The sequence below is a fragment of the Tenrec ecaudatus genome, chromosome 12 (genome assembly GCF_050624435.1).
Source record: "Tenrec ecaudatus isolate mTenEca1 chromosome 12, mTenEca1.hap1, whole genome shotgun sequence".
NCBI classification, from domain to species: domain Eukaryota; kingdom Metazoa; phylum Chordata; class Mammalia; order Afrosoricida; family Tenrecidae; genus Tenrec; species Tenrec ecaudatus.
Window position 1 is genome coordinate 17,493,344 of NC_134541.1, and position 22,599 is coordinate 17,515,942.

General features: G+C 51.8%; 1 non-coding gene across 1 annotated transcript; it reads right to left on the reverse strand.

Annotated features, from left to right (window-relative positions):
* Window positions 1-19,333: 19,333 nt before the first annotated feature.
* Window positions 19,334-19,440, reverse strand: LOC142423549 (U6 spliceosomal RNA). The gene has a single exon (XR_012779179.1). It is a non-coding gene; the product is annotated as a U6 spliceosomal RNA (small nuclear RNA).
* Between the last annotated feature and the right edge of the window lie 3,159 nt (window positions 19,441-22,599).

Here is a 22,599-nt window from a genome sequence, read left to right on the forward strand (position 1 = left end):
GGGGTGGGGAGAGAACCCCACGGCTGAGGGGTTACCGGGCACCCGGACTGATCTCATTGGATGCCATGAACCGTGCAGCTACACAGAAGATGTTCTCCTTTAAAAAACAAACAAATAAATAAATAGAGTAAGAAAGCTGGAACCCCGAAGAGAGTGAAGCTCACAGCCTTACCAAATCCCACCAATTCCTGACCCCTCGGGTCTCAACATGGGTCTGAGTGGCTGAACACGGAGGAAAAGTAAACCTGAAGTGGCCCTGGACCTAGAGTTCATTTCAAACACATGGAAAAATACAGAGGCGCTTGGCTGCTCAGTGAAAGGTTGGCAGTTCAAATCCACCAGCGGCTCGCAGGAGAAAGACATGGTCCCCTGATCAGGACAGACGGCTGCTGCTGTTGTCACCAAAACATCCCCAAACTCACTTCCATCGAGCCGATTCTGACCCGTTGTGACCCTATAACAGCGGCTCTCAATCTGTGTGTCACGACCCCTTCTGGGGGTCGAATGACCCTTTCACAGGGGTCACCTGATTCATAACAGTAGCAAAATGACAGTGATGAAATAGCAACAAAATAATGTTATGGTTGGGGGTCATCACAATATGAGGAACTGTATGAAAGGGTTGCGGCATCAGGAAGGTCGAGAACCCCTGGTCTAGAAGGACAGAGTAGAACTGCCCCCCACTGGATTTCTGAGACTGTAAACCTTTTACGGGAGTAGACAGCTCATCTTTCTCCTGGGGAGTAGCTGGTGGGTGTGAACTGGCGACCTTGTGGGCAGCAGCCCAATATGTAATCCACCAGCCACCAGGGATGCTTTGTGTCTTCTCATCAGCTGGGATGCACAGTGACCCAGTGTGGGACAGAAGGAAACACTGCCCAGTCCTGGGCCAGTATCACAACCACACTGGATCCCCCGGTTGTAGCCCCGTGGCAATCCTCTTCTTCACGGACCTTCTAAGTCACCAGGCAGGATGTTCTTGTCCAGGGACTGGTCCTTCCCGATGCCAGGCCCAAAGTCCGTGAGATGAAGTCTCACCATCCTTGCTTGGTGGGAGCAGCATTTCCATTGGACTGACTCCAGCACAGAGCTGTCCTGGCGTCTGTCAGTCTGCTGCAGGGTGGGCAACAGGAGTGTCCCCACTGCCCGGTCAGTGTTGCCAGAGGACACAAACAAGGGGGGTTTGAAAGATTCTAACTTTTATTTTCACATGCATGGGAAAGGAGAACGAGGAGAATCCGTTTTCCAAATGCCGGTCTCTCCTCCATCTCTTTGTTCGCATAGGATATATATACACCCGGGCTGAGTGAGAAGGTTTTGCAGACAGACACACGTCTTGGAATGACGGGCACAAGCTGGGAAAACAAAGTTTTGTTTTAACAAAGATCTCATGTTACAGAGCTTCAGGACTTAGGGCCCCTGAGTCCCTGAGGAGACAGGCCTGGTATGCGGGTCCTGGCCCTAATGAGGGGAAGAGGAAGATGGAGGGAGCCATTACACTCCAATCAGAAATGGCCATCGGCTTAGCTAGTACCAGGGAGAATTTGTGCCTGGACACGGTCATGGGACACTCTGTGACACAAGATAGGGGGCTTAGCTCAGGGTCACAGCGTGGAGGATTTCTAGCTAAGTTACATCTAATGGAAGAATATAATTCCCCTAACTACCTTCCATTTCCATCATAAAAGAATTGTGGATTGACTGTTCAGGCTGCCCCCTGTTGAGTCTGTGCTGTATGTGATATTCTCCACCGACACTCTCATTCCAACGCATCTGGTCTTCTCTGCTCTTCCTTAGTCACGATCTGGTGTGTTTGCTACCATATTGTGGTCATTCTCATCTGTGTACCTACTTCACTCACTCTCTTTTCTTGCGAAGGAGGCAAACTGAGAGGAAAAGAAGAAACGGCTTCTGCTCAGCTACTCAAAGTAGAAAGATTTTCCAGAACCCTTTGGTTGTTGGGATTCATGTCATCTAGGAACTAGTAAGTGTAAACCATTGATCACATATTCTGTCATTAAAATAGATCGTCCCCATTCCTGAAGGTTCCATACGGTCTGGTCGGGGAAGAGGACGTGGGGAGTGACACCAGGGATGACCACGCTGGGTGACACGGACCCTTGTGGGGTCGTCTGGGAAATGAAGATGACATTTGGGTCATAAAATATGCCTGCTCCCTCTTTTTGAATTTTTGGATCAACCTGTGTCAGGTAGGCGAGCTGGTACAAGCCAAACGTCAACGGGCCTAGGTCGTGAGTCTCGGGTTTTGCATTTATATGTATCAAGGTGGGGTTAGGCAGCCCAACCCGTCTGTCATGTGAACCTTAGAAGGTCTCAGTAGATGGTCATATCATTGAGTTCGGGCTCCGACCTGGAAATGCGGGACTCCATCTACAGACTGGCTGTCCCCTCTGTGGTGGTTACATAATCTCAAGTCAATTTGAGCGTATTAAGAGGGAAGGGGTGGAGTCTAGCCTGCCAATCAGGTCACAGCCTGATGATGCCTCCTTGTGGGCGTGGCCTTCTCATGAGGATTCTGGGAACTTCCTCGCTTCCTCCCTGGTGATCAGAACAGCGTGCTGCTGCTGTGGGTAGAGCCAACCTGTGGCTCCTGTCACTAGAGCTTGAGGCTCCTTTGAAATTTGCTTCTCTGGGCTGCTGCTGTGTACATCGCTAGAGTCTGAGATCCCACCAGGACCTGCTTCAATAAGCTCCCAGCACCACTTACTGTCGCTGCCTCATCCTGCTGTCTGTCTGAGAGCAGACTCTGATTTCTGCTTCCTTGACCTGGGGCCAGCAGCCTGCTTGAGTTAAAGGACCTGCAGTGTACTCACTAGTCCATGAAAGTGAGTTGAACTTAGCCTTCTGTACTGCTGTGTGGACTAATAAGCCATTTTATTCCTTCTCAAACAAGGGGCTCCGTCTCTTCAGACTGGCTGCCTCCACTCTGGCCCTGCCCTTAGAGGTGCTAGGAGGTTGTCATGGGCACTGTGGTTAGTGGTCGGCAAATGCAGACCCAGGCACCCTCGTTGGCTTCTTCCTGCCACACATTGTCTGGGCAAGGCAGGAGTTCAGAGGTTGGCTCCCAGCCCTGAGGGACCAGGAGCCATGATGGATGCCCCTGGGATCTCGGTGGGGTTCCCACAGCTTAACAGCTGGCTTCAGTCTGAGCTGACAAAGATGAGTGTGCAGAGAGTGACATGGCCCCTACCAACGAGTTGGGTCTGGTGGGCCCAGCACACGTGTGTGACTGCTGTGCACATGGCTGCCCAGCCGGCGTGAGCTGGGGCTCCGGGCAGTGGCGTGGTCCTTGCTTGCTGGGTGTAGGCACACATGTTAAGAAGGCAGCTGATGAGCCTCAGATAAGCTTACATAGGAGCCGGGGCAGGTCGTGAGGGGCCGTGGAAAGGGCTCTGGAAATTGGTGTGAGGCCTTATTTATAGGCCTGGCTGGCCAGGAAGGAGCACAGACACTGGCACCTATTAGACACTAAGTTCATGTTTGTTGAGGGAGCCAGTGAATCGGGGCACTCACACGCGAATCCCAGCCAGTAGCTATGCACCCTGGGCAAGCGACGAGGCCTCCGTTTTCTTATCTGCAACATGGACGGGCAGGAGGGGTGGGAGATGGTCCTGGGGCTTCCTAGTGCTAGGGAATCTATGTTTCTATGGCAGAAAGCATTTCTGGGGCGGCAGCCCTGATCCAGAGGGAAACTTGAAGGGAGGGGCTCGGGAATGCAGAGCATAGAGCCCCAGACCTCAGGGGCTGCGGTGCTCTCTGAGGTCTGATGAATTGCTGCAGTTCCTGAGATCCCATGAAGCCAGTCCAGGACCAGTCAGCCAGCAGGCACCGGGTACCGGTGCCAGAAGTCCAGTGGAGGAAGTAGGTCTCAGGGCTTCCCTCTCATGAGCCCCTCCACTAGCCAGAGTGCCTAGTGCCCAAGGCCCTCCCTCTCACTGTTGAGCTCCTAAAGGCTCCGTTACTGGCTCCTCCATCCATCCATCCTGTTGTCCATCCATTTGCTTGTTGGTCTGTCCACTCCTCCCATAAACATCTCTTGATCCACTCAGCTGGCCTTCTACCCACCATCCATCTATCTTTCATCTGTCTATCCATCCATCCTTATACCCATTCAACAGACCCTGGAGAGAGTGGTTAAGCCATTATCCTGAAATATGCCGGGCGGTTAAATAGAGCACTAGAAACCAAGCTCTCTGCTCCTGATAAGCTCACAGACTAGAAGGGAGGAGACAGGCCAAGAGATGACGACAAACCAGCGTCATAAGTACATCAGTATCGGGTGCAAGAACTACCCTGGGTGGTGGGGAGGGGGCACTGGAAGGCTTCCAGGAGGCAGTGACATGTGAACTGAGTCCTGAAGCAGGCATAGGAGTTGCCCAGAAAAGAGGCAGTACAAACAGAGGGACCAGCAAGCACAAAGGCTGGGGCATAAGACCTGAGCATCGGGGGCTGAGCAGCTGAGTCTGGAAGAAGCCTTGAGATGGGAGGTGGTGCAAGATGATGCTGGAGCCACCTGGTCTCAGAGCGTGCTGTGAGAGTGGGGGATGGGGGATAGAGATGGGGAGCTCAGGGAGTCTCAGGCGAGGAGACAAGCTCTGGGTCACGGCCAGAACCCTATCTTCCTTTCTCACCTCTTCCCCTGAATGACTGAGTCACATATCCTCTCGGGGCCTCAGTTTCCCTGGCTACAACTTGGCCAGGTTGCCCTCTGTGGTTTCTTGGGATCCTTTTAGCCCCCTGAGGGAGCCCCTGAGTCACACGTGGTCAGCAAGACCAATGCCCACATAGATATCTGGCCTGGCCTATGGAGGGAGCTCATTGTTCCCAGCATCCCCTGTGTGTTAAGGACAAGTGGAGGCAGGGCAGGGAGGCCTTGGGGAAGGGCTGCCCCCTCAGGGCTCCCAGTCATGGGATGTGCTGAGAAGGGATGAGTCACCGGCCCCTCATCAGTTTGGTCCCCAGATGGGAAGGAAGGGAGTCCCGTCCCCTGAGTCCCCATCACAGGACCTCAGGCCCAGTATCCTTAAAGGTCCGACACCAGTGACCTCCAACCATTTCATTAGCAGCGGACCTTTGCTTGGAACAGCCTCCCAGCAATCTCTAGTATTTCAAATGGGGCCGATGGGAACTGCTTGGGACGGTGCGGGGAGTGGGTCTGGACACTCTCTCGCCCTGCAGCCCCTCCCCGTCCGAAGTCCACCAAGTCCAGTTGAAAAGCCTTTGACCAACCCCCCTTGTCCGTCAGGCACAAGACAGTCCATCTGCTTATCTCCTCCCGAGGCCCTGACACTGCCATCCCCACCCCCACCCCTGCTCTCCCAGGCCCAGAAAACACAGATAAGACCACCCCCTTCACTCTACCCTCACCTCGTCCTGAAGGAAGCCAAGTGTCCAGGGCCAAGGACTGTGCCCAGCCGGGGCCCATCTCTCAGGGCCTCTAAAAGGCTGCATGCTGGTCCTTGTCTCCGGAGCGGTCCCCCCACCTGTACAGTGGGAATGGTGGGAGCAGCGTGGGAGGCTGGAAACAGCTGGCGCTGGTGGAAGTGGCCTTGGAAGGCTTCCTGGAGGAGGCGAGTCTTAAAACACGAGTCGGAACTGTCCCGGGGAGGGAGCGATTCAAAGAGAGGGACAGGCAAGGACAAAGGTCTGGCGGGGACATGACGACATCACACAATCCACACTGTGACCCTCTGAGCAGTGTTTCCAAAGTAGGTGATGCTGCCCCTTGGGGAACATCGAAACCGTCCTTGAAACGCCCTTGGGGAACATCGAAACCGCCCTTGAAACGCCCTTGATCGAAACACACACGTGCGCACAGCTGTAAAAGCAATACCCCCACTAAGTCCTGGATTACGGGCTAGAGTACAAACGTTTTTCATTTCCAGGGGCACTGAGTCCTTTATTTTCTGAAGAAGGATTACTATGGCTAGGACATGCCACATTACCACCCTCGCCTTAAGGTGGGGAAACTGAGGCACAAAGACGTTAAATAAGGTGCCAAGGGCACGCAGCCAGTCAGTGGCAGAGCTGGGATTTGAACCCGGATGGCTGGTCCCTGAGGCCCCGCTCTCGGCTATCTAGAAGTGCCTCCAGATTCCCCAGCTGGGACTTGGGCAGCTAGCTGGCGGTGCTCAGGGGAAGGGAGAGATGCAACTCAAGTCTTGGCTCTGGCTGCCAACCACCTGCTGCTGTGTGGCTTTGGACAAGCTGCTTCCCCTCTCTGGGCCTCAGTTTCCAGGCAGTCTTGGGAGACTCAGGCAGCAGGTCGGGGTGGAACCAGGGATGGCAGTACTCATCACCATCATTCTTCTGCCAGTCTCCACCTGGCCCCAGCCCCTGCTGACACCCTCTTAGAGTGGGGAGCAGGCAGGGGGGACGGCGGCTTCTCTCCCTTCTCCGAGCCACCTGGATCTGTCTCCAGGAGAAGCCATTTCCCTTACAGCCACCCTCACACAAGACCAAAGAGGTGGGGTTCCTTGAGGTGGGGGCAATCCCTGCCCGGCCCTCAGAGCCCACTCCGTGCCCCACTGACACCAAGCATCCTCCCAGAGACTCAGAGGGCATAAGAGGGTGTGGTGTGGACCAGCTCCCAGGCCCAGAGGAGGCAAATTAGACCATGGGGCCTCATGCCCCATCCCCCCCCCCCTCCCGAGCAAATGCTTCATGACTGGAAGGGCAGCCAGGCAGGGGGAGGAAGTGGTTGTGTTAGAAGAAACCATGCCAGGTCAGTCAACCACGCTGCTCTCAGCCAGCGGGCCAAGGACTGACCACTCGGGGCTGGCTCGCTGGGTGTTTACGGAAACGCTGGCTCCGAGGCCAGCCCAGCTGCTGGTCTGGGATCCCCTGGGCACCCTTGGGCCTCAAGAGTATCAGCCAGGCCCGGACATCCTACGACACAGCTGGGCTCTGTTTTTCTCCACAGCCCACCTGGGAGCAAAGGTCTAGCAGCTGAGTGAGGGGCAAAGGAGGGTCAAGGGCCTCAAGCCCGTCCAGGCCTCCTAGTCCAGGCGCCCCAATGGAGATGGGGTTGGGGTGGGCAGGACCTTCCCACGTGCTCCCCAGCACACCTGCATCTGGGGGGAGGCTGCCAGGGGCCCTTCAGTCACCTCCGATTCATGTGGGCCAGAGGAGAAGATACTCCAGGAGTTGCCCAGCATCTTGGAAGTTGATCACCAGGCCTTCCTTCCAGATGCCTCTGGGGCGACTTGGACATGCAGCCTTTCAGTTAGCAGCTGAGTGTATTGGCCTTCTGTGCCACCAGGGAGCTCGGGCAGAGCCCTGCTCTGACTGCATAACTCTGGACAGTTTTGCTTAACCTTTCTGTGCTTTGGTTCCCCCTCGCAATATGGGGCAGTGGTAACAGAGCAGACTGTATAGGGTTGTCGAGATACATGATTTCATGTCTGTAAGTGTTCAGAACAGCCCCTGTCACGTCGAGTTGCCTTAAGAGTAGGGCGGAGAAGTCTTTTTGCTGATGGTGCGTTGGTCAGAGTGATCAGCTACTAATCCCGGAGGTCGATGGTTCAGACCCAGCAGCTGCTTTGTGGGAGAACGCCGTGGCCTTCTGCTTCCGTAAAGACTGCCAACAAAAAGTCAAATTCACTGCCATCCAGTGGACTCTGATGCAAAACGACCCTACAGAACAGCGGTTCTCAACCTGTGGGTCGCGACCCCTTTCACAGGGGTCACCTAAGACCTTCGGAAAACAAATATTTCACAATATATAATTACATATTGCTTGTGATTAATCACTATAATTATGTTCCACTTGTAACAATGAAAATGCATCCTGCATATCAGAGATTTACATTACAATTCATAACAGGAGCAAAATGATAGTTATGATGTAGCAACAAAAATAATGTTATGGTTGGGGGTCACCACCACATGAGGAAGTGTATGAAAGGGTTGCAGCATTCGGAAGGTTGAGGACCACTGCCCTAGAGACAGAAAGCAGGGCAGTGGAAACCAAGGGCTGAGGGTCAGCAGGGCCAGGGAACATGGTGAGGTGTGTTGTCATTAGGTGTCCTCTGGTCAGTTCCGACTCACAGGGACCCGATGTACAACAGAGCAAAACACTGCCCGGTCCGTCCGCCGTTCTCAGGTTGGAGCCCCTTGTAGCAGCTCCTGAGTCCATCCCTCTCGGGGAGTGTTTTTCCGGAGAGAGGAAAAGATTTGGAAACTAGAGCGAAGTGGTGGTGGAACCACAGAGTAAATACACCCAAAGCCGCTGACTTGGAAACTCAGAAATGGTTGGATTTACAGTGTGGGGACTTCGGCCCAGTGGTTTAGGATATAAAGAGAAGGTCACAGTGGCTCAGTTAGCGCTCAACAATTACCCTAAAGATTGGCGGTTCAAACCTGTGCAGAGATGCTGCTGAAGAACCAGCCTCGTGGATCTGTTAAGCAGACAGGCAGGAAAACACTCTGGGGCAGATCTACCCCGCAACATGGGGGGACCCGGAGTCTGCACCCACTCCATGGCAACCAACACTGGCAATCTCAGGGGGGTCTGCTGTGAAGATACCAAGGAAAGAGGCAACACAGGCTTGGCACAAAGTATCTCACCTCCTCCATCCAACTCCACGGGTGGCCTCTGGGGGAGAGCCTGACCAGTGAGGTGGCTAGGGTGCCAATTTAAGGAGGCTCTCCTTCTCAGGGCGGTGCAACATCTGGTTCAGCCCCGGAGAGCAAGTACCACCTTAACTATCGAGCCCTGAGCAGTTGGCTGGCCTTACCCAAGCCCTGCTGTGTATTGATAGAATGATTCTCCCCCATTTGACAGATGGGAAATCTAAGGCCCAGGCGCCTCCCCAACATCACATGTCTGAGAAGGAAACGAATGTTGATGCTGGAAATCCTTTCACTCTGTGCAGATGCCTCCCAGCCTGGGGCAGAGGTCCCTGCCCACCCTTACCCTCTCAAGAAAGGCTAGCAACTGGGAGAACTGGAAGCTGCTGTTTTCCTCTGGCTGACCCCCAGGGCAGAGGCCTGAGATGGCCGTTCACATTCCTGGGGGTTAAGTCTGGGGACCCTGGCTCCCAGCGCCAGTCATCACGTTCCCCAAAAGGAATCTCCTCTCATAACAAAGGTCACCCCAAAGGTCATTTGTCTGGAAGTTGTGTCTCCACCCTCGGGCAGCACAGAGGGCCCAGCCTTTTACGAGACCACCCCGTGCCCAGATAAGGATGACCTGCTTCCAGCCATCCCCTGGGCTCCTCATCCTCCTCCAGGATGTCTCTGGGTGGGGCAGGTGGACAGAGGAAGAACCAGCAGCCAGCTGAAGTTGCCGCGTCCCTAGAGGGTGCTTGTGTAGCCCGTGAGTGGGGCACACAGCAGATGCTCAGTCTGTATTTGAGCTGACGCCCCCCGCCCCGCCCCCCCAAACAATGTCCAGAGGAGTCTGGCCTCTTGGCTGTTTCTAGCATTCCCACTTGACTGTCCATCCACGAGGAAGTCTTGGGCTGCATGCAACAGAGTCCCCTACTAAGAAGTATGTAAACAATAAGAACCTTTGTGGTCTCTGAGGGCAAGAAATCTGGAGGCTGGGTGAGGACAGGATTAGTGGGTTCAGAGGGTCAGGAGCGTCCCCCAGGGTCCTCGTTCCAGCTCCACCACCCTTGGCCTGTGGTCTTTAGTCCTCCAGCAGCCTTACTCTGGGCTCAAAATGGGTGCCCAAGCTTCAGGTTATGGCGCCTTACACCTCCGAAAGGGGAAAAGAGAGGGCAACTTCTCTCCATACCCCTTTTTGGAATTTTTAGAATACTATTTTCTTGTGATTTCAGTCATGGTTTTACACCACAAACTAGGTTCCTGCTTGATCATTCCATGCAATGTGTTCTGTGATTTAAGCCGTGTTTTTCATGATTTCTCAACATTCTCTCTCCCTGTGGCCGGCTTGTTCCATTTCCAGGACTCTGGTGTCCCTGTCCCTTATCTCCCCATCTTTGCTTTAGAATCAGTGTTGTCCTTTGACCTCCCCACTCATTCACTCCCTCCCTCACTCACACCATCCCCATTAAGTCGGTGCTGACTCATAGCAACCTTACAGGGCAGGGTAGCCCTGCCCCTGTGAGCTTCCGAGACTAACTCTCCTGGAGTAGAAAGCCCCGTCTCTCTCCTGAGGAGTGACTCCTGGTTTCAAACTGTGGACCCATCGCTCAACCACCACACCACCACGTCTCCTTTGGGCCTCATGTAGTTGGGTTTTTTTTTTCAAGTTTTATTTATTAGCATATAATTCACATATCATATAATTCAATAGTTCGATCATATTAAATAAAGAGTTGTGCAATCCTCTCCACAATCAGTTTTAGAACAGTGTCTTCATTCTTACACTCATTGTTATGAGTACATAACAATGTACTCCCCATGCTCTCCCCTCTCCACCCCAACCTCCCCTGCCATGCGTACCCCCAAGACACCATGAATGCAGTCACTGTCTCTATAGCTTTCGCCATCCTAAATTTCAGATGCAGGAGAACTGAACATAAATAAATCAACAAAAAGGCTCTGCGTGAGAGGAAGTCTATTCACACCCCTGGTCTCTGGGGAGAGGGTATCCCGGGGCTTCGTTCACATGGAGACCCTGCAAGTGGACTCTAGGTTCCCACTGTGGTTCATAGCCTTCTGCAGACCAGGTGTCCGCAGTGCGAGCGCCGATACCATTCCCACCTACAGAACTGCATTTATTAGGTATAATCCCTGGATCACATGTATTAGTTATACTCCTTGCTTCTTCCATGTTGGCTTAGTTGATGCCCCCCTTAGACGGCTGCTTGTCTGAAGACAAGCCTTTAAGACCCCCGTGCCTTCTAAAAGCTGGGCACCACTTAGTTTCTTCAGCCCACTTTTCTACAGCACCCATATCTCCAATGGTCTGTTCAGGAGGGTGAGCCACAGACAGATGTTTCTTGAATGGAGCATCATACTTGGGGCAGGGTCCTTTCTTTTGTATGCCAGTCCGTATTTTCACTAACGGGTGACCTCAGCAATCGTTTCAGTTGGAGGTTGAAAGAGTCTCTCGGGGCGATAGTCCAAAGTGATCACACGTGGAGCAGAAGAGCCTTCCTGCCCAGCCTCGAGGCACTAGGAAGGGAGAGAGAAACCACCTGGATGGTCTAGAACCATGGACACTGTGGAGTTGTTTCAGCAGCCAGCATCACGTGAACCAGCTGATACACAGGTCGTTGTGGTTAGGTGCTGCCGAGCCGGTTCTGATGCAGCGACCCATATTGTGCTCCTAGTGTACAGCAGAGACCCTGCTCAGTCCTGCACCCCCCTTGCCATCGTCCTATGCTTAGCCCATTGCTGCAGCCACTAGGTCCAGCCATTCAGTCAAAGACTGCCTTCTCTCTCACCGCCCCTCCACTTTACCAAGCATGATGTCCTTCTCCAGGGACTGCCTCTCCTGATCCCATGCCCGACTGAGTTAGTCTGGGTAGGCTAGAGAAACAAATCCACAGACATCCATATGTAAATAAAAGAGAGTTGTATATCAAGGGTAAGTGTACATTAAGAAAGCATCCCAACCCAGTCCATTCCAAGCCTTTAAGTCCAACATTAGCCCTATCTACAGAATCCTCCTCCATCTCAAAAAACATACCAATGAAGCCGACTGCAGGAGGGAAGCTGAATCAGTGAACATGTCAGCATCTCAGTGCTGGCAGGGGTCTCCATGTGGTTTCTCTAGCACCCAGCGCTGCATCGGGGTAGGTCCATGAGGCTTCTCCTCGGGGATGTCTTGCAGGAAGTGAGCCTTGCCAGCTGAGGCAGAGAACTAGCTAAGGCAGCTGCACCCTGGTCTGACCATCAGAGAACAAAAGACCAGAGAACAAGAAAGGCGAGGCTCACTAAGCCATTTATCTCTCTGCCCTTCAATTAATCCCACATGTGTTTATCAGCCAGGTTGCCACAATAAACCTTAACTATCTCACCAACAAAGGGGACTGGAGTGACTTACATGACTTTGTTTCTTCCGGGTCTAGGGGAGGATTTCCTGCCCTGAGCGTCCCGTTTTCCAGACTAGACCAAGACTTTATAGGCAAGGATGAAGCAGGAGGGGGAGTGAGTGAGGCGTTCTCGACTAGAGCTGGCTGGAAGGTCAGAGGAGATGCAGCTTAGGGAGACAGATGCTAGGGAAGACTGTCATCTCAGGTGGAAGAGACTGTTCTGACATCCATCCCTAGGCTTGACCCTGTACTTGAAGGCCAGCCCCACACAGATCCCATTTGCAGACCACCACGCCAACCCTGCAAGGGGACAGGGAGATGGGGTAGGGGTAGAGGTGCCTGTGGGGACATAGCAGAGAGGTTGGCAGGGCCGTCAGGACACTGCATTCTCCTGCCAAGTTCAGGAAGGACTGCTGGGGATGAGGGCAGCCCCAGCAGGGAGGAGAGGGCTTCTGCGGATGCCAGATTTGGCCCAGCCAGACTTGCTGTCTGTGGGGTCAGCAGCCCCTCGGGGCACTCGGGCCCCCTGTTGGCTCAGCCCTCTGGGCTCCATTCCACGGGTACCCAGTGGGTGACAGAGATTCAGGAAACCGTTGAATCATCTAATGGCATGTCCTTGGGCGAGGACTGGTTCTTAGCACCACATGCCGTGAAGTCTTAGCCTCATGGGAACCCAGGGGCCCGGAACCCTGGGGGCTGGGGGACCAGGAAGTAGGGCGTTCAGGCCACGTCCCCGCTCTTCTCCTGGAGAGGTGAGTTTACATGGTGGTCTGAAGACTAACTGGCTCACCTCGCTGAGCCCCTTTCTCATTTGCAAAAATGGGTGGGGTAAAGGAGCCCTGTGTTAGTTCGGGCAGACTAGAGATCCAAATTCATAGAGCCACATATGTGTGTAACAGACAGTTTTATATAAAGCGTAGTTGTAGATGCTTTCTTCGTTAAGAAAGCATCAGTCCAGTCCAAGCTCATAGGTCCGATATTAGCCAATAGGTCTGATACCAATCTATAAAGTCCTCTTCAGACTCATGAAACTCACACAATGATGCCGAATGCAGGACGATCACAGGCCAGTGGGTAGAAAGTCTTTGGATCCAGTGGCGTTGTAAGCATCTCAGCACTGGCAGGGGGCTCTACGTGGCTCCTCCGGCTCCAGAGGTCTATCAGCGTACTGCCATGTGTCTTGTCAGTAGAGAGTCTCCAAGGGAGTGAGTAGAGAGAGATTGTGTCTCCCACCTTCTAGAAGGAATACCAGATTTCCCAGAATTCTCAGGAGAAGGCCTCAGTGGTCATGATTCAATTAATAGACTAGACTCCGCCCTTCACGTGTAATCCTTTCAAAATGACACCAGATCATGAAACTACCACAAGTCCCTTCAACCCCTGGCCAAGATGCACATAAAGACAAAGGGTGGGGCCCAAGACACGGTCCCTATAAAGTGCTCTTCAAGCATTGGCTGTCCTTGTTACTGGGGACGGAGTCCACCTTCAGATGCCACCCCATTCCCATCTGCATGAGAGGGGCCAGGGCACTCCTCATCTTCCAAGGATGCCCAGCTGTGCCAAGCCTCAGTTTTCCCACCTGGATCCTGGGCACCATCAGCTCCACCTGCACCTCTACTCACAGAGCAGAAGCGCTCGAGTGTCCGGTTTCAGTGGGGACAGGCTCCCAGCACCTGGGCCTGGGTTTGCATCCGGATCTGGGATTCGCTCACAGGACCCCTGGAAGGTTTGGGGGCCTTCGAATGGGAGAACGAGGCTCCTGTCTTCCAGAAGCAATGAGGCCAGGCCAGACCAGGCGTGCACTGTGCTCAGCTCCAAGCCTAGGACTCAGGAAGGGCCCCGGAATGCAGCAGGGTGCGCTGGGCACCCATGAACTCCAGACTTTGGGGCAGCACAGAGGGGACTCAAAGTGGGAGTGGCCATACGTCAGCCTCTAGGAGTTTATAGAAAAGGAACATTCTGCCTTCGCCTGGAAGCCATGACGTGGGTGCCCCACCGATATCCCCCCCACCCCCACCCAGTTACTGCCCTAGAGTTTACGGTAAGCACAGGCCTGCTGTCCTCTGCCTAGAATTGAGCTATGGGGCAGCAGAGTGGTGGCTGCCTGGGACCTGAGGGTTTCATGTTCGAGTCTGACTTCAGCTGCTCTCTGGCTGGGTGTCTGGGGGGTAAGCATCCTGGTCCCCCTGACAGTCCTGGGGAGCAATGGGACTGCTGGCTCTGCCCCTAAGGGCCTGGTGACTTTGCCATTTGCTGACTGGATCCTCACACAGCTGCAGCCCGGGAGAGAGGTGTGGGGTCAGGGTCACTGCACTGTGTGGGATCTGTCTTTGCTGCCCAGAACCAGCCCTCCTGATGCCTGGAATTCCACCATCGGTGACTCACATCTTTGGGAAATCACCGTCTGCGCCCGCTGAGTAATAACAGCCACAGTCCCCCGGGCTTCTCTTGGCTGGAGTGCTCTGCTCGGCTCTGCCCGTCTCACTGGGCCCTCAGCTGACCACTGCACAGCAGGCAGGGAAGGTAAGGGTAGCGAGGACCAGGGGTGGGAAGTGACTTGCCCAAAGCTACACAGCCAGTTAGTGGCCGAGTGTAGAGTCCTGGCCTCCCGGCTACGTGGGCAAAAGCCTTCCACGACTTTGTCTAAAGGGCTGTCTCTGAGGGGCGGGGCCAGTCCTGAGCATCTTTAAGGATGCATCCCTCAGTTTTCCATGCTTTGTGTCTGTCAGGAAATTCAAGGTCATGATGGCGTAACAAAAACCCCCCCAAAATCTGACTCCGGAATCAGGCACCTAACCATAATGCCTCCCACACTAACCTATATCTCCTAGTATCTTTTCCCCTGCTGCCCTAAACACCCCTCTGCTCGGGCGCACCTCAGGCCCAGAGTCAGACAGAAGAATCAACCCTTAGGTGACGGTGAGACTATGGGCCCATCAGTTAACCTCCCTAGGCCTCAGTTGACTCATCTGAGAAATGGGGGCAGTCATCACCCAGTGTTCCTGGAGGAGAGAATTCCTTCCAGCTGCCTGCTCGATGCTGTGTGGTCAAGCTGTGGGTATATGTGAGCCCCTGCAGGGAGGGTGTGGTGGTCGGGACAGAGAGTCCCAGGAGAAACACCTTCTGTCGGCCAGGCTTGCATCAGGGCTGGGGAATGGGTGGACGAGACGGCTGTCTCGCGCCTGGAATACTTTCCCCCGAATAATCTGTTTCCAATATCTCATTCTTCCTTTCGTACCCTCCTGCCAAGGAACAAGCACGCACGCGTGCGTCAGTGCCCTGCCCAGCCAGCGTCCCACCCTTGCGGAATGTGCTTTAAATAGTGGGGTCAGGGAGCCTTTCCTACACCCTGGGTGCCCCCGCCCCACACAGCTGCGCACGTGCCAAGTCCCCTCCTGGGCAGGCCATGCTCAGTGTCCTGTGACACCCCACCCCCGGCCAAACTCACCATCTTCAGGCTTGGCCACCACATCCGCTCCTCTCCTCTTCTGGGACAGTCCCTCTGCCTCCCCCTCCACTGGTCGCCGTCACCCCTCTCCAAGCCCACCAAGCTGTCTGGGGACAGCTCTGAATTCTGATAGCCCCTCGGGACAGGCTGGGGAAGTGGTAGCTATTAAGAACCCTCTGCCAGGGGCTTAAGTGGAGAGCAAATGTTTTGAAAAGGATGAGGGCAATGAATGTACAAATGCGCTTCATACAATTGATGTATGTATGGATTGTGGTAAGAGTTGCATGAGCCCCTAATAAAATGATTAAAAAAAAAACAAATGTGCTTGACACGATGGATGGATGGATGGAAGGATTGTGATAAGAGTTGTACAAGCCCCCAATGAAATGATTAGAAAAATAAAATAAACACACACACACACAAGAAACTTCTGAAGGGCTCAAGTAGAAAGGAAATGTTTTGGAAACGATGACAGCAACATATGTACAAATGTGCGTTATACAATGGATGGATGGTGTGTTATTAGAGCTGCTCCTCTCCCAGGCTGGGGGTGGCTGGTCGAGTGGCCGCTCCTCTGTGTCTCCCCTACCCCCCCCCCACAGATGCCACCAAGGGGGTGGGGGTAAAGGGCAGGGGGGTCTCACTTGAGCTGAACCACCTGAGTTGGCCTGGAACTTTCGGGCCCCAGCAGGCATTTGAAATTGTCCCCGTGTGTTGAGGGACACTGTTGTGGACTCCACGGAGGTGACCACTGCTGCTGGGCCCCTTGACTTCGGTGGATGCCCTTTCCTGCTGTGATAGGTGACAAAGGAGACCCCCCAAATCTGGAATAGAATTCAGCGAGAACACACAGTGGGTCTTAAACAGGACAGAGACAAGACAATTCATTGGATGAGCGAGACCATCGGCATGTGCCCATCATGGTGTCCATGACATTGGGACCCTTAAATGGGGCACAGAGAACCCAGACAGCCACTGGAGCATGATGGGTGGTCGAGCAGTAAACGAGATCAGGTTACCTCTTTTGGCATCTGGGTCAATGGGGTCAGATGGCAGGCTAGTCTGTGTGTCTGCAAGCTTGCGTGTGGTATTTGTGAGTCTCATCTACACCGTCACAAGGAGTGGTCGCTCAGGGCTTCTCCTGTATCCGCCATATGGTTATAGCACAACCCCGTTCCCAGGGGACGGGCACTTAGTGCCTCCTTTGGGAACCTCTCACCCATGATGGAGACCACGAGGGCGGTACTCTCCATGCAATGTCATGGTAGCCACCACTGTAAGCACACAGGTCATTCAGCCTGGCCGGCAGCCATGTTTTTAAAAAGTCAAAAGAAACTGGAGGGGTTCAGGATTATCTTACATTTTAAAATGCTAACCAAGGCCACCGTGTGTTTTACAGTTAGTCAAGAACCATGCCCATTGCCATCGAGTGGCTCCTGGCTCATAGCGACCCTGTAGGGCAGAGGGGGCCGGCCCAAGGGTTCCCAAGGTTACAGTCTTTACAGGAGCAGGCTGCTTCCTCTCTCTTCTTCAGGGCAGCTGGTGGGTTTGAACAGCTGCCCTTCCAATGAGCAGTGCAATGAATAACTCACCACGCTATCACACAAACAACAAACTCACTGCCATTGAGTCAATGCTGGCTCATAGCGACCCCCGGTGGGTTTCTGAGACTGTAACTGTTTACTAGAGGAAAAAGCCCAGTCTTTCTCCCCAGGAGCTGCTGCTGGTTCCGAACCTCGGCCAATGCGGGTCACAGCCCGATGCGTAAACTCTCTACCACCAGGGCCCCTTATTTGACTTTTAGAACCCACCACAATTTGGGCCAGTCACATGTCTGTGGCCTGAGGCTACCATATTAGACAGCTCAGGTCAAGGACGAGTCTTTGGGTGAGTATATTTTCTATTTCTATGTATACACATGTTGTGTATTTTGTTGTATATTTCTATATATACACATGTTGAATTGTGATAGCTATCACCAGATTGGCTTCCACAGGTGTCAAAACAAATTTCTTTTGTTATTTTCAACAGCTTATTGACATATAATTCATGTACCATACAATTCCATGGTTTAAATATATTTTTTAAAGTTATACCAAGTAGTCATCGTAGTGAGGTTCTCCCAGTCCACGTGAAAAAAGCACACCAGCCTGTGTGATCCAAGGATTGTAAATAATAAAACTCAAATCCAAAGGAGGGAACTGTATATCTGAGCTTAAATTCTGAACACCCAGTTTTCAGAGAGCTAGAACCACAGAGGAAGCCAAAAATCCATTTGCAGCGTTTCCACATTGAGTTAGTTTATTGTGCCAACCTGGCCAATAAACACATGTGGGATTAATTGAAGAGTGGAGGGATAAATGGCTCAGTGAGCCTCGCCTTTCTAGTTCTCAGGTCTCTTGTTTTCTGATGGTCGCACCAGGGTGCAGCTGCCTTAGCAGTTCCCTGCTTCGGCTGGCAAGGCTCACTTCCTGCAAGACATCCCCCAGGAGAAGCCACATGGACCTACCTCGATGCAGACCTGGCTGCTGGAGCAGCCGTGTGGAGACCCCTGCAAGCGCTGAGATGTTTACACGTTCACTGATTCAGCTTTCCTCCTACAGTCGGCATCATAGTGTCTGTTTTGTGAGCTGGAGAAGGACTTTGTGGATTGTTGTTGGACATATGGGTTAAATAGTTAATGTTGGACTTGTGGGCTTGAGCAGCACTGGATTGAGATGTTTTCTTGATGCGCACTTAACCTTTATATAAAACTCTCTTATACATATGGGTTTCTGTGGATTTGTTTCCCTAATTTACCCTGACTCACACACACATGGGTTAAGTCTCCAGTGAATCCCTCTGGCCACAGTGCAGGGATGTGAAGAGTCCTTAGTATCAGACAGAGAACATTATAGGATTGATGATTGATGATGTCGTTAGGGGAAAATGGACCTCCTTTCTCATTTGATCTCGTTTTTGACCCATGTAGAATTTGTTTCAGTTTTTATCATTTTCTTTCTTTTTGATTGAAGTTTATCTCTGCTTTGTTTTGTCGTTGTTGTTGAGGGTTTTATTATTATTTGTGTCCTGGCTTCATATATGAAATCTAGGACAGGTCAATCTGTAGAGATCATCACTGGGTTAATAATTACCGATGGGTACAGCAGGGGATGTTTTGGGGAGGTGGGAAGCTAGCAACAATGAGGATGAGGAAGAAGACAATGTTCTGAAATTGATTGGTATGATGATTGTACCACTCTTCTTAATACGGCTGGGCTTTTAAACTTCAAGATTTGTGAATTATATGCCAATAAAATTATTTTTTAAAAGGAAAAAGAGAGCCGGGAAATCATCACCACAATGAGTTTTAGAACATTTTCTTCATTAAAAAAATCATTTTATTGGTGCCTTTCACACCTCTTATCACAATCCATCCATCCATCCATTGTATCAAGCATATTTGTACGTATGTTGCTATCATCATTCTCAGAACATTTTCTTTCTACATGAGCCTTTGACATCAGCTCATTTCCCTCGCTCATGAACCCTTGATAATTTTTAATGTTTTTTCATGTCTTGCACTGACCACTGTCTCCCTTCACTCACTTTTCTGTTGTCCATCCCCCTGGAAGGGGATTATATGTAGATCATTGTGATCTGTTCCCCCATTCTCCCCCCACCTTCCCCTTATCCTCCTGGTACCTCTACTCTCATGACTGGTCCTTAAGGGTTTATCTGTCCTGGATCCCCTGTGTTCAGAGCTCTTATCTGTACCTGTGTACATCTCTGGTCTAGCTGGACTTGTAAGGTAGAATTGGGGTCATGACAGAGGGCAGGAGGAAGCATTAAAGAGCTAGAGGAAAGTTGTATGATTCGTCGGTGCTATACTACACCCTGACTGACTCATCTCTTCCTTGTGACCCTTTTTTTCTTTAATATGGAATGCTTCACAAATTTTCGTGTCATCCTTGCGCAGGGGGCATGCGAATCTTATCTGTATCGTTCCAATTTTCGTATCTGTGCTGCCGAAGCTAGCACCCTTGTGACTCTACTGTAAGGGAATGTCTAATAGTTTACAGATGGGTTTTGGGTCTCCACTTCGCCCCCTCCTCTCCCCATTCACATCAATATGATCTTTTGTTCTGGGTCTTTGATACCTGATATCTGATCCCATCAATACCTCATGATTACACAGGCTGGTATGCTTCTTCCATATGGGCTTTGTTGCTTCTCAGCTAGATTGCTGATTGTTTATCTTCAAGCCTTTAAGACCCTAGATGCTATATTTTTTGATAGCTGGGCACCATCAGCTTTCTTCACCACATTTGCTTATGCACACATTTGTCTTCGGCGATCATGTCAGGAAGGTAAGCAACACAGAATGCCAAGTTATTAGAACAAGATGTTCTTGCATTGAGAGAGTACTTGAATAGAAGCCCAATGTCCATCTGCTACCTTAATATTTAACATATAAATATGTGCACATAGATCTATTTCCCTATCATTATGTATAAATATATTTACATATGTACATGCCTGTATTTAGAGCTCTATAAATGTCCCTTGCTTCCTTATTCTTTCCTCTATTTCCTTTTACTTTCCCCTTGTCCCTCTATCCTGTTTGGCCTTCCATTGGGTTTCAGTAATTCCTCTTGGCTACATTGCACGTAATCAAGCCCCATCAGGCATCCTACACCCTCCTCATCATTGATTTTAGGTCACTAGTTGTTCCCTTGTCCCTGGGTTTGTTGGCACCCTGCTTCCTTTCCCTGCCTCCCCTTCTTCTGTAACATCCACCACCACCACCCAGAACCATTGGTCCCGTTGTTTTCTCCACTCGATTGTTTATCCTGTCTATCTTATCTAGATAGATATCATTTTCTTCATTCTTGTATCCATTATTAGTATCTCCCCATTACCCCCCAGTCTCCCCAGCCATAACCTTAAGGAATTATTAATCTAGTTACCGTCTCTATAGATTTATGGGTCCTGGACTTCATATAAAGAAAGCCATACAAAATACTCCAATAACTACAGAGAAATCAAACCCCCCGATACAGAGAAAATAGAAGTTAATAGGAACGAGAACAAATGAAAGATGGGTCAAAGAGAAAACAAATCATAATAGGTTAATATTGAACCTAACTATATCTGCAGGAATCCCTTCCCAATGCACTCTATCTGCTGGCAAGACTGTTCACATCCCTGCCCAACAGTCCGAGGGTGTTCAAAGGAGGCTCAGTCCTCATGGCGCTCTGAGTGGATTTGGGGGCACACTGGATTTAAACCTCACCTGCAGCAATCAGATAGACAAAAGGTGGCCTCTCGTAACTGACCACACACTCCTATCTGGAGCCAAGCTCCGGATCTTGTCAGGTGTTACAGGCCTCTTCATTTCCTTGTGTGCCCTGGGCTTCACCTCATCTGGGGCTGCATTTTGCTCCTCTCTGCACATCTCTCACCAGAGCCTGGGACCGTGGACACTCAAGGACAATATTCCCGAATCCTGCTGTCCTGGGGTTGTTCCCAGTCGGGAGTGTTCCCTCCCTTGGTTCCAGTTCTGGGAAGCAGGGCTTATTTTTGAGGGCGTGCTACCCTCTGCTGGCCATGCTGAATTTTCATCCCTCTCCTCCTCCAGACCAGCGGAGGAAGCCTGGCAGCAAGGACCAAGCCGGCTTGGAGTCTGTGCTCTGCCACGCACTGCTAGGGGACCGTGGGCAAGCAACTGCACCTCTTTGGACCCACCACCTATGTGTCTCTGAAGTGAATGACCGTCTGTCTCAGGGACATTCTTAGACATTGGGACTTGAAGAAACTGGCATCTAGTGGTATTCTTGACATCCATAAAAACCCTGGGGGAAGGGCAGGGTGGGGGTAGGGGGACAGAAGGATGATTGACAAAGGAGGCAGTGGTGGAGCTAGAACTGTCTGGACAGTTGTGGACCTCACTTCCTCTTTTGTGGAATGACCAGCTCACTCTACAGTACAGGGGCTCAGGCTGCTACTATGTCTGGGCATTGCACTTAACTCAGTGCCTACACATGGTAAGTGCTCATTGAACGGTAACCACTACTATCATCACCTCTATCTCTATCACCATCACCACCACCACCCATCATCATCATCATCATCATCATCACTATCACCACCATCACCATCACCATTACCCACATGACCCCCACCATCATCATCATCATCACCATCACCACCATCACCATCACCATTACCCACACCACCACCATCATCATTACCCATCACCACCACCACCATCATCACCATCACCATTACCCATTACCACCATCACCATTAATCACCATCACCATTACCCACACCACCACCATCACCATCATAATTACCCATCACCATCACCACCACCATCATCATCATCACCACCATCATCATTACCCATCACCATCATCATTACCCATCACCACCACCACCACCACCATTATCACCATTACCCACACCACCACCACCACCATCATCATCATCACCATTACCCACACCACCACCATCATCATCACCATCACCACCATCACCATCACCATTACCCACACCACCACCACCACCATCATCATCATCACCATTACCCACACCACCACCATCATCATCACCATCACCACCATCACCATCACCATTACCCATCACCACCACCATCACCATCATCATTACCCATCACCACCACCACCACCACCACCACTATCATCATCATCACCATCACCACCATCATTACCATCATCACCACCATCATCACCATCACCACCAGCACCATCATGACCCATCATACCACCATCACTGCCATCACCATCATCATTACCCAGCAGCAGCATCACCATCATCACCCTCACCACCCCCACCGTCATCATCTTTACCATCACCACAGTCTCATTATCCATCACCACCACCATCATTATTGTCATTGGTAGCTAACTTTGGCTCCCAGCTCTCTGAGGAATCCAGAGGTCTGGTCTCTTTGGCCACTAGCGTGCAAGGGAGATCTCGAACTCGATGTCCGGAGCTCAGCACCCTGCCTAAACAAGCCTCCCAATCTACCAGAATTGGGGGGAGGGGGCATCTTCCTATTCAGAAGCGCCCCACCCCCACCCTGGCCCACCAAGAGCCTGGAAGTTTTCCCGTGTCCTGAAGCTGGCTTCCAGGATGGAGGCAGGCTGCAGCTGACCCGCAGGAGAATCATAA